General features: G+C 34.6%; 1 protein-coding gene across 2 annotated transcripts in view; it reads right to left on the bottom strand.

The window, feature by feature from the left end:
- The window catches only part of ARHGAP15 (Rho GTPase activating protein 15), a 599,115-nt gene extending 587,372 nt beyond the window's left edge, over positions 1–11,743 (bottom strand). For both annotated transcript variants that reach the window (XM_036090857.1, XM_036090859.2), the window contains exon 1: positions 11,587–11,743. The gene's annotated coding sequence lies outside the window, so the exon portion shown is untranslated. The remainder of the gene's footprint in view (positions 1–11,586) is intronic.
- Positions 11,744–12,205: the final 462 nt, after the last annotated feature.

The following is a 12,205-nucleotide window of genomic DNA, read 5'->3' as shown; positions in this document are numbered from 1 at the left end:
GGTGGCTCAGTTGGTTAAGCATCTGCCTTAGGCTCAGGTCATGAACCCTGGGGTCCTGGGATCGAGCCCCGCATCGGGCTCCCCCTGCTCAGCAGGGAGCCTGCTTCTCTCTGCCTGCCATGCTCCCTCTGTTTGTGTTCTCTGTCTGTCTCTCTCTCTCTGACAAATAAGTAAATAAAATCTTTAAAAAATATAAATAAATAAATAAATAAATAAATAAATAATTTCTGTGTGGGCAACCCTCTCAGGTCCCCTCCCTCTTTGGGAGCTTTGTACTATTGCCCAATAAACTTTGCTGCCTAAATAAATAAATAAATAAATAAATTGCTCTGTGTGATGGATTAATTCTTCAAAATTAAAGGGTATTTTCAGTGAGGACACATCTTGAGCTGCTTGAAAGAAAATTTCCATATCAACCAAAAATTGGTAAATAAACAAGAAAAGAGCCTTCTTTCTTCTCCTCCACATGGCTATACTATATTCCCCCACACAGCTGTACTGAGGAAATGAAACTAATAGCAAGAAATTGCTCTTGATGAGTTTCATAATGTTATCATAATACTTAGAATTGAAATAAACCAGAATTATCCTGCCATGATTTTTATATCATAATGAAGGAAAAATATGGTCATCATTTAATTCTAGAGAACCTGATAAAACCGTTACTACTACAGCTACTATTCATACTACATTTAACCTTTTTAAAGCAATTATTTTGTACCAAAAGCTAGGCAAAGTTCTTTACATAGGTTATTTTCTTTTTTATCTTGTGAGGAAACTCCTCATTTTATAGATGAGGGAATTCAGTCGTCAAGAGATTAAGTAACTTGTACAAAATACCATAGATGACATCTAGCAAGTGGGGGAGCCCAGAGCTCTCAGACAGGCACCAAATGCCAGGTTGTAGGACCATTCATTCTCTTCTCTCCATCCAATCAATTGACCAAATTCTGTTCCAGAACTTTTTTTATTCCTTACAGTGATAATAAAATATTAAGAGCACAGGCTCAGAAATCAGGAAACACTTAGGAAAAATGTTCTTGACATGTCCTGAAACAATTTAATTTTTCTATATTTCATTGTCTTCTATCAAATCTATGAAAAGCTCTTGTTTTTCTTACTAGCTTGCTGAATGATCACATAAAATAATGTATGTAAAACCACTTTTAAAACTCTAAATGACAAACGATGAATCATGGAACACTACATCAAAAACTAATGATGTAATGTATGGTGATTAACATAACAATAAAAAAATTTTTAAAAGCCTTTAAAAAAAAAACCTCTAAATAGAACATAAATAGATAATAGATATTCTTACTTGTGTTAATTAACTTGAACCAAACCAGCACCCTGATGACATGAAGTGAATCTGAAATAGGCAAAGTAAAGGAGTAAGAGAAACAGGAGTATGAAAGCAAGTAAGACCCCTTTGGCCATAGTCTAGGCAAGATTTAATGGATGACCAAGTTAGTAACTGTGACAATAAATGAAATGGAAAGAAGGAAATGGATGCCCCTAAAACATGGCAACTGATTGGTTGTATGGAATAAGTAGTATCCAGGAGTCCATAGAGATTCCAAGCTTACTTGTATAGGTGATTTCAGGAATAGGGACATCTTAACTGAAGTTAGCAGGAAAAAGAGAAGGATTCTGTGGGGAGATTAGGGGCTAACTTGAGACATAATCAGTTTGAACTACTGTTGGGATTCCATGGAGTGGCATCAAGTGACAACTGAAAATGAGGAACAATATTGGGAGAAAAGCCAAGAGCAAAGACAGAAATTTAAGGACTATATTTGAGGAAGTTTATTTATTTATTCATTCATTCATTCATTCATTCATTTAATTTCAGGCCAGGTAACTGGAAAAAATTTAAATGTTCTGGCAACCACATTACAGGAGAAAAACGAAGTGGGTTACATTAACTTTAAAAATATATTTTATTTAATTCAATATGTTAAAATTTTGAAATTTCAGCATATAATCAATGTAAAACTATTAATATTCTTTTTATTTGTACTACATCTTCAAAATCTGGTTATTTTGCACTCAATTTAGACAAGGCACATTTCAAATACCGAATAACCATTTGTAGCTAGTTACTTTCATAATCGACAGCATGGTCTAAGAAAGTATTTGGGGGATTTGTGGGCTGAGGGGAGACATAGGTTTACAGGAAAAAGAAAAAAGAAATAGAAAAGGCACCTGCAGTATGACAGAAATGGAGGCAAAAAAATGTTTTCTTCGTCACATGTTGTATAACATTTCCACAGAAGGCAATATATGCAGCAAACAAGAAAAAGGTCTTCCACAGACGGTATCGTTTTAGACAGCAAACAAAGGAGGATCCTTTTAGACACTTTCAGACTCTAGGGCCTCACGAATGAAGTCCAGCACTGCTTAACTGCTGACACTTAAATGGCTTAGAAATAGTTAGCATGGCATAGTGAAAATAACATGGATTTTGTCTACTCATGGATTTAACCCAGATACGCCTCTAAATCATGACACACTCTACCAGATAGCTCTGTAAATTTGGGCACTTAGCCACTTACCTTTAACTTCCTTATCTTTAAAATGGGAGTACTAACTTCTTTACATGATTTTTGTGGCTATCAGATACTATTAGGTAGGCAAAACACCTAATATATAACATGCATTATACATAATATCGTAATCATAGCTATGATGCTCATTATTAACAGTGCCGCTCTAATTTATACTGATGAGTGTCTCACGTTAACGTAAGCATCTTGAGAATGAGAAAACATTGTCTATATTTTGTAACACCATAGTGCCTACCACAGTGTTGGAGACACCACTAGGGTAATCAACACTCATTTTTCTCCTGTATTCCACTTAAGACAACCATCCTGGTATGAAGAGGTAATAGTACATGGAATCTCAGATTACTTGATTTCCTAGTGCCTTTAGCAGAAAGATGAATAAGAGTTCCATTGCTCAGACTCTAGCCTTTCCATTCTAATATAAAATTAACTAATGCCGAAAGATAAATGAGCAGGAACAAAATTTCCCTTGACTCAGCACCCAATTTCCTGAGCATTCTACCTTTCAGAGCTCCTTTAAACAGAGATCTCATTTGGTTCTAAGTTCAGCATTACACCAGTAGAGACTAGAAAAAGTTCTCTACATTTTTAAGAAATTAATTTAAAGTAAACATAAAATTAATGGTTTTAGTAAAATAGCTTAAAATTTAAATGCTTAAAGATGATTGGTGTTTTCCTTCAGTTTCTGGCAATATGTTTTCAGATGGTGGGTCATTTCTTCTGAGTTTCAGAAAGGCACTGTAGTATATAATGAATCCAGGCTTTCTTTTTTATTATTACTCTGTTCAGTTAGCCACTGTATAAGTACATCATTAGTTTTTGATGTAGTGAATCCAGCCTTTCAATCCAACCTTTCATCACTGCGAGGTTACTCAAAACATACCCATCATGTGTCATTTGTTTAATATATGTTTCTAGCTTCTCTTCCCCTAAATTTATCCTATTTTTTTCAGACCCAGGGAAGCCACAAATCTCCAGAAAGCCTTTTCTGACTCTACAGTCCAGAGTCAACTTTTATATCATTTATTCTTTCACTAGTCAAATATTCACTGAGTGTTTTTCATATGCTTACCATGTTCTACTTTCTAGATATTCAGTAGCAAATAGACAAGGTCAATATGCTCATAGATGATTCAGTCTACGTTGAAAATAGCCACTAAGCAAGTGGACAAAAAAAAATAATAATAATTCCCCATATCCAAAATGCTGTTTAGAAAAATGAAAGCAAAGTAATGAGAAAGAGAGGGCCTTACAAGTCATGAAAGGAGCCTGAACTAATTTGAAATATAATAGAAAGTCATTTAGAATTTTTTTTAATGGGAAAGTTGTAGGATTAAATCTTAAGAAGTCACTTTGGCTGCTTCTTGGGAAATAACTATGGTATGAAAAATAGAAGCAGGGAGATGAGTCAAGAAGATTCTGTATTATCAGTGGTAGAAGTGGTAATAAGTAACTGAATTTGGGATATTTCAATATACATTTTACCCCTTGCTTAATGTCTAATTCATTCCTCCTAAGAGAAAAGCTGTTAAATAAAATCCCAAGATATACAACCAACATTTACAAATACAAAAATATATGAATAGATAAAATAAATCTGCTTACATAAATAATAGCAACAATTTGATAAAAAATAAAGTGTATATAAGATGTAATATAGAAATGTTTCTTTTATTTATTAAATTTCATTTTTTTCTGCACCATTTCCCCTACCAATGTTTTCTTTTTTTTTTTTAAAGATTTTTATTTATTTATTGAGAGAGAGAGAGAGAGAGAGCATGAGAGGGAGGAGGGTCAGAGAGAGAAGCAGACCCCCTGCTGAGCAGGGAGCCCGATGCAGGACTCGATCCTGGGACTCTAGGATCATGACCTGAGCCGAAGGCAGTCGCTTAACCAACTGAGCCACCAATGTTTTCAATGTTTGTGAGACTTATGGTTTTCTTGCCCACAGAGTGTACTTAATAATCAATTATAGCACAGAAAAACATCTTTAGGGTCACAAAAAACCCTACATGGAAGGTTCTAGAAGTTGCCACCTCTTCAACCTTCTTGAGTTCATTCAAACATGTGCAAACCAAAATTGCTCCATATGTTTTGTATGATTTTTTCTGACTTGAAAGTAGAAAGTGAACCAGGGAGTGCAGTTTTATCTAAAATTTGATGTTACTACATGCCACAGATTGTAGTGTATTCATTTAGCAGTTTTTTTGAGGAAAAGTCATTATACCAACCAACAAACAAAAAATTAACAAAAAATAATGAACCATTAGTCTGAAAAAAATATATAACTTTTCAAGAGCCACTATTGAGAAAAGTTAAGTAAACAGGATAATGAGATCTAAGTCAATATTTTGCAGGCTCTGCTTATTGCTGATGAATTGAATGTGGTTTGGGGTAGGAAATGTGTGGGTAAGAGTATAATTGATGTTAATTCTAGTTTATTGTCCTCAACAGATAGATGAATGGTGGTGCCATTAACTGAGATGGATGAAAATAAGGAAGAAGCAAGTTGGGTTGGGGGCAAGCAGGGAGTAAGTAAGAGGTTAGTTTTGAACATACTCATTTTGATATCTCGATGAGACATTCAAGTGAAGATGATGAGTAGCCAGTTGCATTTATAGTTATAATGCTAAGAAAAAGTTCCAATCTTGAGATCTAACTAGAATACAGATCATATTTAAACTCATGGCACTGCAAGACATTTGCCTAGGAATAAACTTGGAAGACAAGAGCTAAGGCTAAAAAAGATAGAAATCTGAAGACTGAGTGCAAGGCACTCCAATATTTAGAGTTGAATGATGAGGAAGATTTATCAAAGGAGACAGAGAAAGAGCATCCAATTAGTTTGGTGAAAAACTGAAAGAATGAAATACCCCAGGAGTCAAAGGAAGAGAGAGGTTTAAGAGGGCAGGAATGTTCAATTGCCTCAAATGCAGCTCACATAGTAGATAATATGAAGACACGTAAATGACCATTGCATTTGGCAAAATGAGTCTGGGACTCTGAGAATAAAATGTTCTGGGATATTTCTATAGCATTGCATTTATACATATAGATTTATACTTAAATTCTTGTGTTTGTGCACTAAACTACCTAAAAAGTTTTCACTGGCTAGATAGCACATTGATTCTTTGTGTCCCCAATAATTCCTAGCATAACCCAGTGTACTTAGAGTTCAAAATTATTTACAGAATTGAATTGAATTGGGCTGATGCTCACCAAAAGAGAAAATCAATTTTAAACCCACAATAGTATTGTGTGTAATCAACAAGGCCAATTTTAAAAATAAGATTTTCTGCTTATTCTTTGGCATTCCATAAATATTCCGTCTCATTAGATGAGCTTTCCTACAATTTCAGAGGAGATGGGAACCATGAAGCATATATTTCCTCAACTTTGTCTCCTCAGTGCATCTTTGTATCCCATCATCCACATACACACTCATTAAAGTGCTCTCCCTTCAGTTTCAGGTTAACTTCTCTGTTAACTTACCTACTTGATTACAAGTAGTGATTACACCCAACTGTCTTAGTCTCTGACACCTTGTCAGGTTTCTGGATATATTCCCTTTGTTTCCTTCATTTCCATTTCTTTTCTCTTCTCCTTCACTTCAACATTCATGTTTCATCCCTTTTTTAGCTACTACCTATTTCAAGACTTATAAAAAGAGTATTTTACATAGGCTATCCCCAATTTCTTACTTCTTTGACATCTCCTTCTAAGGCTTGAACTTCATTAATGCTTTTGGTCCTTAATTATACAATTGAGAAAGGATACATTATCTTATTAAGAAAAATAAGTAAGGGCACCTGGGTAGCTCGGTTGGTTAAGTGTCCAACTCTTGGTTTCAGCTCAGGTCATGATCTCAGGGTCCTGAGATCAAGCCACAAGCCAAGCGTAGAGCCTGCTTGTCCCTCTCCCTCTGCTTCTCCCCCTCTCTCTTTCTCTCTCTCTCTCATAAATAAATAAAATCTTTAAAAAAAAAAAAAAGAAGAAAAACAAGTAGACCTTTAATCCTTTAAAAACAAGCTCAATCTCAATCATAGTAACAGAAATACCAATAAAACTATGAGATACAATTTTCTACCCATTAGCAAAACCTGAAAAGTTCAGCAACACAATCCATTGGAAAAGCTACAGAGCTTCTACCAGCATTCTAAGTGCTGGTGGAAGTTCAAAAGGTTACAACTAACCTGAAGTTAGTATGGCCATAACTATCAAAATTATTTTGTCTCTTGGCTTGTAAACAAACAGTATCCCTGAAAATTCATCCCACAGATATATTTTAAAACACACACAATTTCATTAACACATTCATTGCATTAGCAAAAATTGAAGACACCCGTGACTCTTTTAATTGTGATATATCCACCCAGTGAAATACTGAGAGAATACTGAGAGAGAGAGAATTGAACAGTTTCCTATTTTTACTGTGGAAATATCTCTAAGATATTACTAAAAGAAAAAAGCAAAGTGGAGAGGTGTGTATAATATGCTACCTTTAATATAATAAAGGAGAGTTTATGCACATACATTATATATATGCATATTTGCAACTGTAAAAGATTTAAAAAAAATAACCATGAAAAGTGGTTGCCTGTTGGGTTAAGGTAGGTGTGAATAGAGGTATATAGAAATGGGAATGTAAGAAAGATTTTTTTCTATAATTTTTACATTTAGGTTTTGATTTGAACCATCTTGCTGCATCACCTGTTCTTAAATTCAAAACAAACAAAACAAACAACAAACAAAAATACTTCCATAAAGTAAAAAAAAAAAATCATTATAACCACAGCCTAAGGACCTCAAGGCACCTGGGGAGGGGAGCCAGCACTTGATGTTACAGGAATATCAACCTTCACTGACTGCAACCATTTCTGCAAACTGCCCTGAAGAGTATGCCACCGACAGGGAGATATATGGAAGAAACAAATAAATCCCAATGCTGGATAGCCCATCCAGAAGCAAAATGTGGACATCCTATTATGTATTTCCCCTGCTAAGCAGTACTGTTGTTACTTATAACCCTTCAACATAATCTGCTAGGCAGGTCCACTCTACTAGGATCTCAAACAGTCTTTCTGGCCTTACCTCCTACTACTATACTTGCAGCTAACAAAACTAGACAACTCATTCTTCCTTGGAAATTCTCTGACATTTTTGCCTGGACGTATCTCCTTTCTGTTCTCTGGAATATTTCTCAAATCCCAAATCCTAGCTCTCTCTGAAAACTACTACAAATCTTTCCTCCCAAACTGTCCTGATCTCTCTGATAGGATATAATCAAATGATATAACACCCGGAAATTCTCTAATTTATTGCCTGGCACTTAGGAATACAAAATGTTTCACGAACTTCTGAATCCTCGTATGGTACTGGACAAATTTTACTTGTATTATAAATATTAATATAACAGTCATACTAGATTATAAACTTCCAGAAGAAAAATATTGAGACAGGTGTTCATATATGAGGTAGCTCTTGAAAAATACTTAAAAATTCAGTTTAATTGAAACATTTGCTTCATTCAGACCTACCTTTAAACTGATACTGTATTTCTGTCTGATTATAAAGTTTGGAGAAATTTTTATTTTATAATTTGAATAAGCACTGTTTTTAAATGTGACCATATGTGGCTGTATAGTAGAGTTCTGTGGCTTTTACCCATAAGAAATAAAGCCACATTTCCTCTGGGGAAAGCATTTTCGTTTCTATGTGGAGACACCTCTGTTCAGCTAAGAGTACATGTGTTGCAGACTTGGGCGGTTCCTCCATGCAAGAGAAGGCCTAGGACGCAATCCAGTCAGTCACTCATGGTGTTTGTGTCTTAGAGTTAATGATTAGCTCTACCATGGTCATGTGACAAAATTTGGTCCAATCAGACCTCAGTGTGAGACTTTACTGTGGTGATAGGCGAAAGCCAACCTTCTGCAACAGAGTCTGAAAAGGTGAAATGTAAACCTGAAGCTTTCTTGTCAACTCTGCTAGCTTCTGTCAGAGAGGGCTGATAGCACAGTGAAAAAAAAAAAAAAAAAGAGCTAGGTAATGAAGAAAATATAACCCAATCTTTTAATCCTGTGTGAGCTCCTGGATTCTACCATGCCTGACTTTGCTCTCCTTGGGTTTTTCAGTTATGCAAATTAATGCCTATCTTTATTGCCTAAACTAATTTCAACTCATTTTCTATCATTTGAAAACAAAGGCATTTTGCCAACTCTAAACTGAAATTTAGAATACTTATATTTTAAAGTCTAACTCTATAACATGTATTATGCAATGCAAACAAAAAAATATATGCTTCTGGTACCCAAAGATTTAAATTCAGAATATTAAATTATTTTAAAAATGCATATATATTAAACAATGGATTATGTTAAATATTTTCTAAGTGTATGGGAATATTAAAATAGTGTTAAGGCATAGTGCAATTAATTTTCATCCACTACAAGAATGGTGTATATTTATACAGGAATATCTTAGAGAAATGGACACATCTCTATGAACCCTTCGTATAAGACACTCTGTGTTTAAATACCATAGCAGGACCAATGGTTAATGAAACACTCTTCCTGCCCCCAAATATTCCCCCCCCCCCCCCACTATTTGCCATGGTATCATTCTCTACACTTGACCGAAGTCCTCAACATGTAGCTGTTCCTTTGGATCTGTCTGCTGAGAGACCTTATTAAAATTATACCAGGGAGGGGAGGCCTGGTTAAGAAGTAAAAAGAAACAAAGCTCTGCAGCCTTCTCCTGTGAACATGGATTATTTTTATCAGACGCTCTAAGTTCCGGGAAATAAATGAGCAAGTTTTAAGGACAATGGGAGTGGGATGGAAGGACCCAAATGGGGTCTGTCCTTCTAGGTACCAAGGCTGCGAGACCCTAAGTTAGGGACAAAGCAGACCACTCTAAAACAAAGCATTCAAAAAGAATAAGAGGAGGAATATCAAAGAAAAAAAGTCTCCTTTCCGAATTTTGCTGAATGCTGGCCCCAAGTGGAAAAGCATGATATACTTTTAATAAATCAGCTTTGAAATTACTTTCCAAATGAGATTCTCTGCATTGTTTCATTTCACCAAAATTTGTTTCTTATTTATTCACTTAAAATGTATAAAGGTATAGTAACCTATAGTATCTTATTTGTACTTGACTCTCTTTAAGATTTGGTCTGTGTATTCAAGAGATAATGCATTACTTGTTTTTACAAACAATTCTGAGAGTGTCTTAGTTTTTATGTCTATCATCTCTAATTGTTGCTCTTTATAAATCCACACCAAGCTACGTAATTCATTCTTATTTTTAGACACACCTCATAAGATATTTATATTTTAATTTGACAGTTTCTGCAAGAAACAATCATTTAACAAGGAATTTGGCTTTTAAAAATATGAAATGGTTTAAAAAACTACTGTGGACCTTTTTTCAGTGCCAAATGCTTATATGGATAGTCACTCTTGCTAATGTGTAAGTACTACATATGTTTATTCATGTGATCTTCTTTTATAATGAAATGAAATAAAGTAATAACATATCAACCCAAACTATCTGAATTATATAGCTTCTGTAGATGCAGAGGTTCAGAACCACAATATTGAAGACAGATTTAAATAATGCTTTCCATTGTGTGGAAATGTAACCAATTGAAAAGCTAATCAGAATATCAAAGCAAATGCATATTACCAGGGTCTCCCCACAGTCCAACAATAAAACATGTATTGAACATCAGGTCCTAATCTCTTTTATTTTGTGATCATTTTAATAGTCAACAAGTAGCTAGCCTCAGTATTGACTACTGAAGAGGTCTTAAAATAGAGTGTACTAGTATGCCGAATAATTTCCTACTAAATTGACCATATCAAAAAACATTTATATGTGTCTTTCAATAAAAGATAATAAAAGAAAAGAATTGTTGCCACTTATCAACCCTGTAACCATTTTTTAATAACACAAAAAAATCGGTGTTATGGGGCCATCACTTCCCCCATTCAACAGCACAATAAAAATAATATTAGGGAAGAGCGGATCATATCTGGAGCTCTTATTAAAATTCTTTCAAAAATCTACACTCGGATTTATTTTAGGTATTTGTCTCTGAGATTAACAGTACTTTATATTTTTTTGTACATATGTTACAGAACACAAAGACATTTTGTAAAAGCAAGAAGTCAATATAAAAGAAAAGTTCTCATCACTTTATGGTTAACAAATCCCTTTCATTTCTAAGGTTATTATTTTGGAAAATCTCAAAGAAGGAAAATTATATAATTATATAAATACCAAAAATATGTCTCTAATTTGCCCCTTCTCCCAAAAGTAAGCTTCGGTAAAGTCAGCTATATCTTCTTTTTTTAACAGAGAGTTTTGCTTATGAAATAGAAACTAACCCTTCGCTCACCTTATATCTTAAATACAATTTAGGAAAAAAAATTAAAATACTCAAGTGTCATAATAGAGAGCTTTCTTTTGCATTTTAAAACTGTCCTGCTTTTTAATAGCTTTTTAATAAACTACACATTTAATAAACTACACCTTTTCAAGGATTTCTAATGCTAACTTAATACAACACTTTATAGTGGAAATCTTTCACGTTGCAATTCAGATGTTATTTCTTGTTGTTACAAAGTGCCTTTTTAATCTTTCATTATCTGGATCCTGAACAGTACACATTTTTGTAAAACCATCAGTTAAAGATGCAAAGTCCCGTATTTTCTCTAGTAGTTATTTTTAAAAGTATGTCCAAACTAAAACTATACCTTAATCTGTCTTTAACATTTTAGCACAAAATCTTAGCAAATGATCCTAGTGTAATTTCTGTTAAAGAACTTTTGAATTTGACAGTTGCAAATATGAAAAGAATAGTCTTTCTCCACCAAAAGAAACAAACAGATGTTTTAACCACAGGTGAAAACATGCTTTTGTAGAAATATTTGTATGTTCACACAAAAGCGTAGGACACGGCCAAACATTTTCGAGCTTAAATTTCCTGTTCAATATGAAGTTAAAATTCACTTACCTTTTCTCGGTGATCACTTGTTACTGAAACTGCCATCAACTTCCAACTGTTAATGACTCTTTCAACAAAAACGGAAAACAGTAAAGTTGAGTCACATGTCGTAAGAGTAGGCCTATGTTGGATGCTGCTTAATTTCAGTACTGGAAGAAAAAAAAAAAAAAGGCAGGGGGTGGGGGTGAGTACAAAAACTTTAAAATAAAACCACTTCCTGCATAGATACGGTTAACAACACACATCACATCATCACTCGATTTGAAGAAATTGCCTTGTATAGTCAAGAATATTGTTATTTTTCAATGTGCTTTTCAATGTTCAAACATTACTACATTTCTATAGGTTTCATCAATTCTGATTTAATGGGGGTAAATGCATGGTTAAAAATGTAGCAGGGGGAGGGGCAGCGGGGAAGCATTAAGGGAACTTCCTCTTTCTCTGCCTTCTAGCAAGAACTTAAAACCTAGGTCTCTGCGGTCCGCAGTCGGTGTGGGCATGCTCACATACCATCGGGAGGCTCTGCTTACTGACTTGGGAAGCCAAGAAGCCACTTCCAATTCACCGAGCTGATACTTCTGTCTCACTCACGGATGGACCAACCAAGTGGTGCCCCGGTTCCTAAGTC

Source organism: Halichoerus grypus, chromosome 4 (assembly GCF_964656455.1).
Source record: "Halichoerus grypus chromosome 4, mHalGry1.hap1.1, whole genome shotgun sequence".
NCBI classification, from domain to species: domain Eukaryota; kingdom Metazoa; phylum Chordata; class Mammalia; order Carnivora; family Phocidae; genus Halichoerus; species Halichoerus grypus.
Note: the sequence above shows the minus strand (reverse complement) of the source record. Positions and strands in the feature narration are given on the sequence as shown.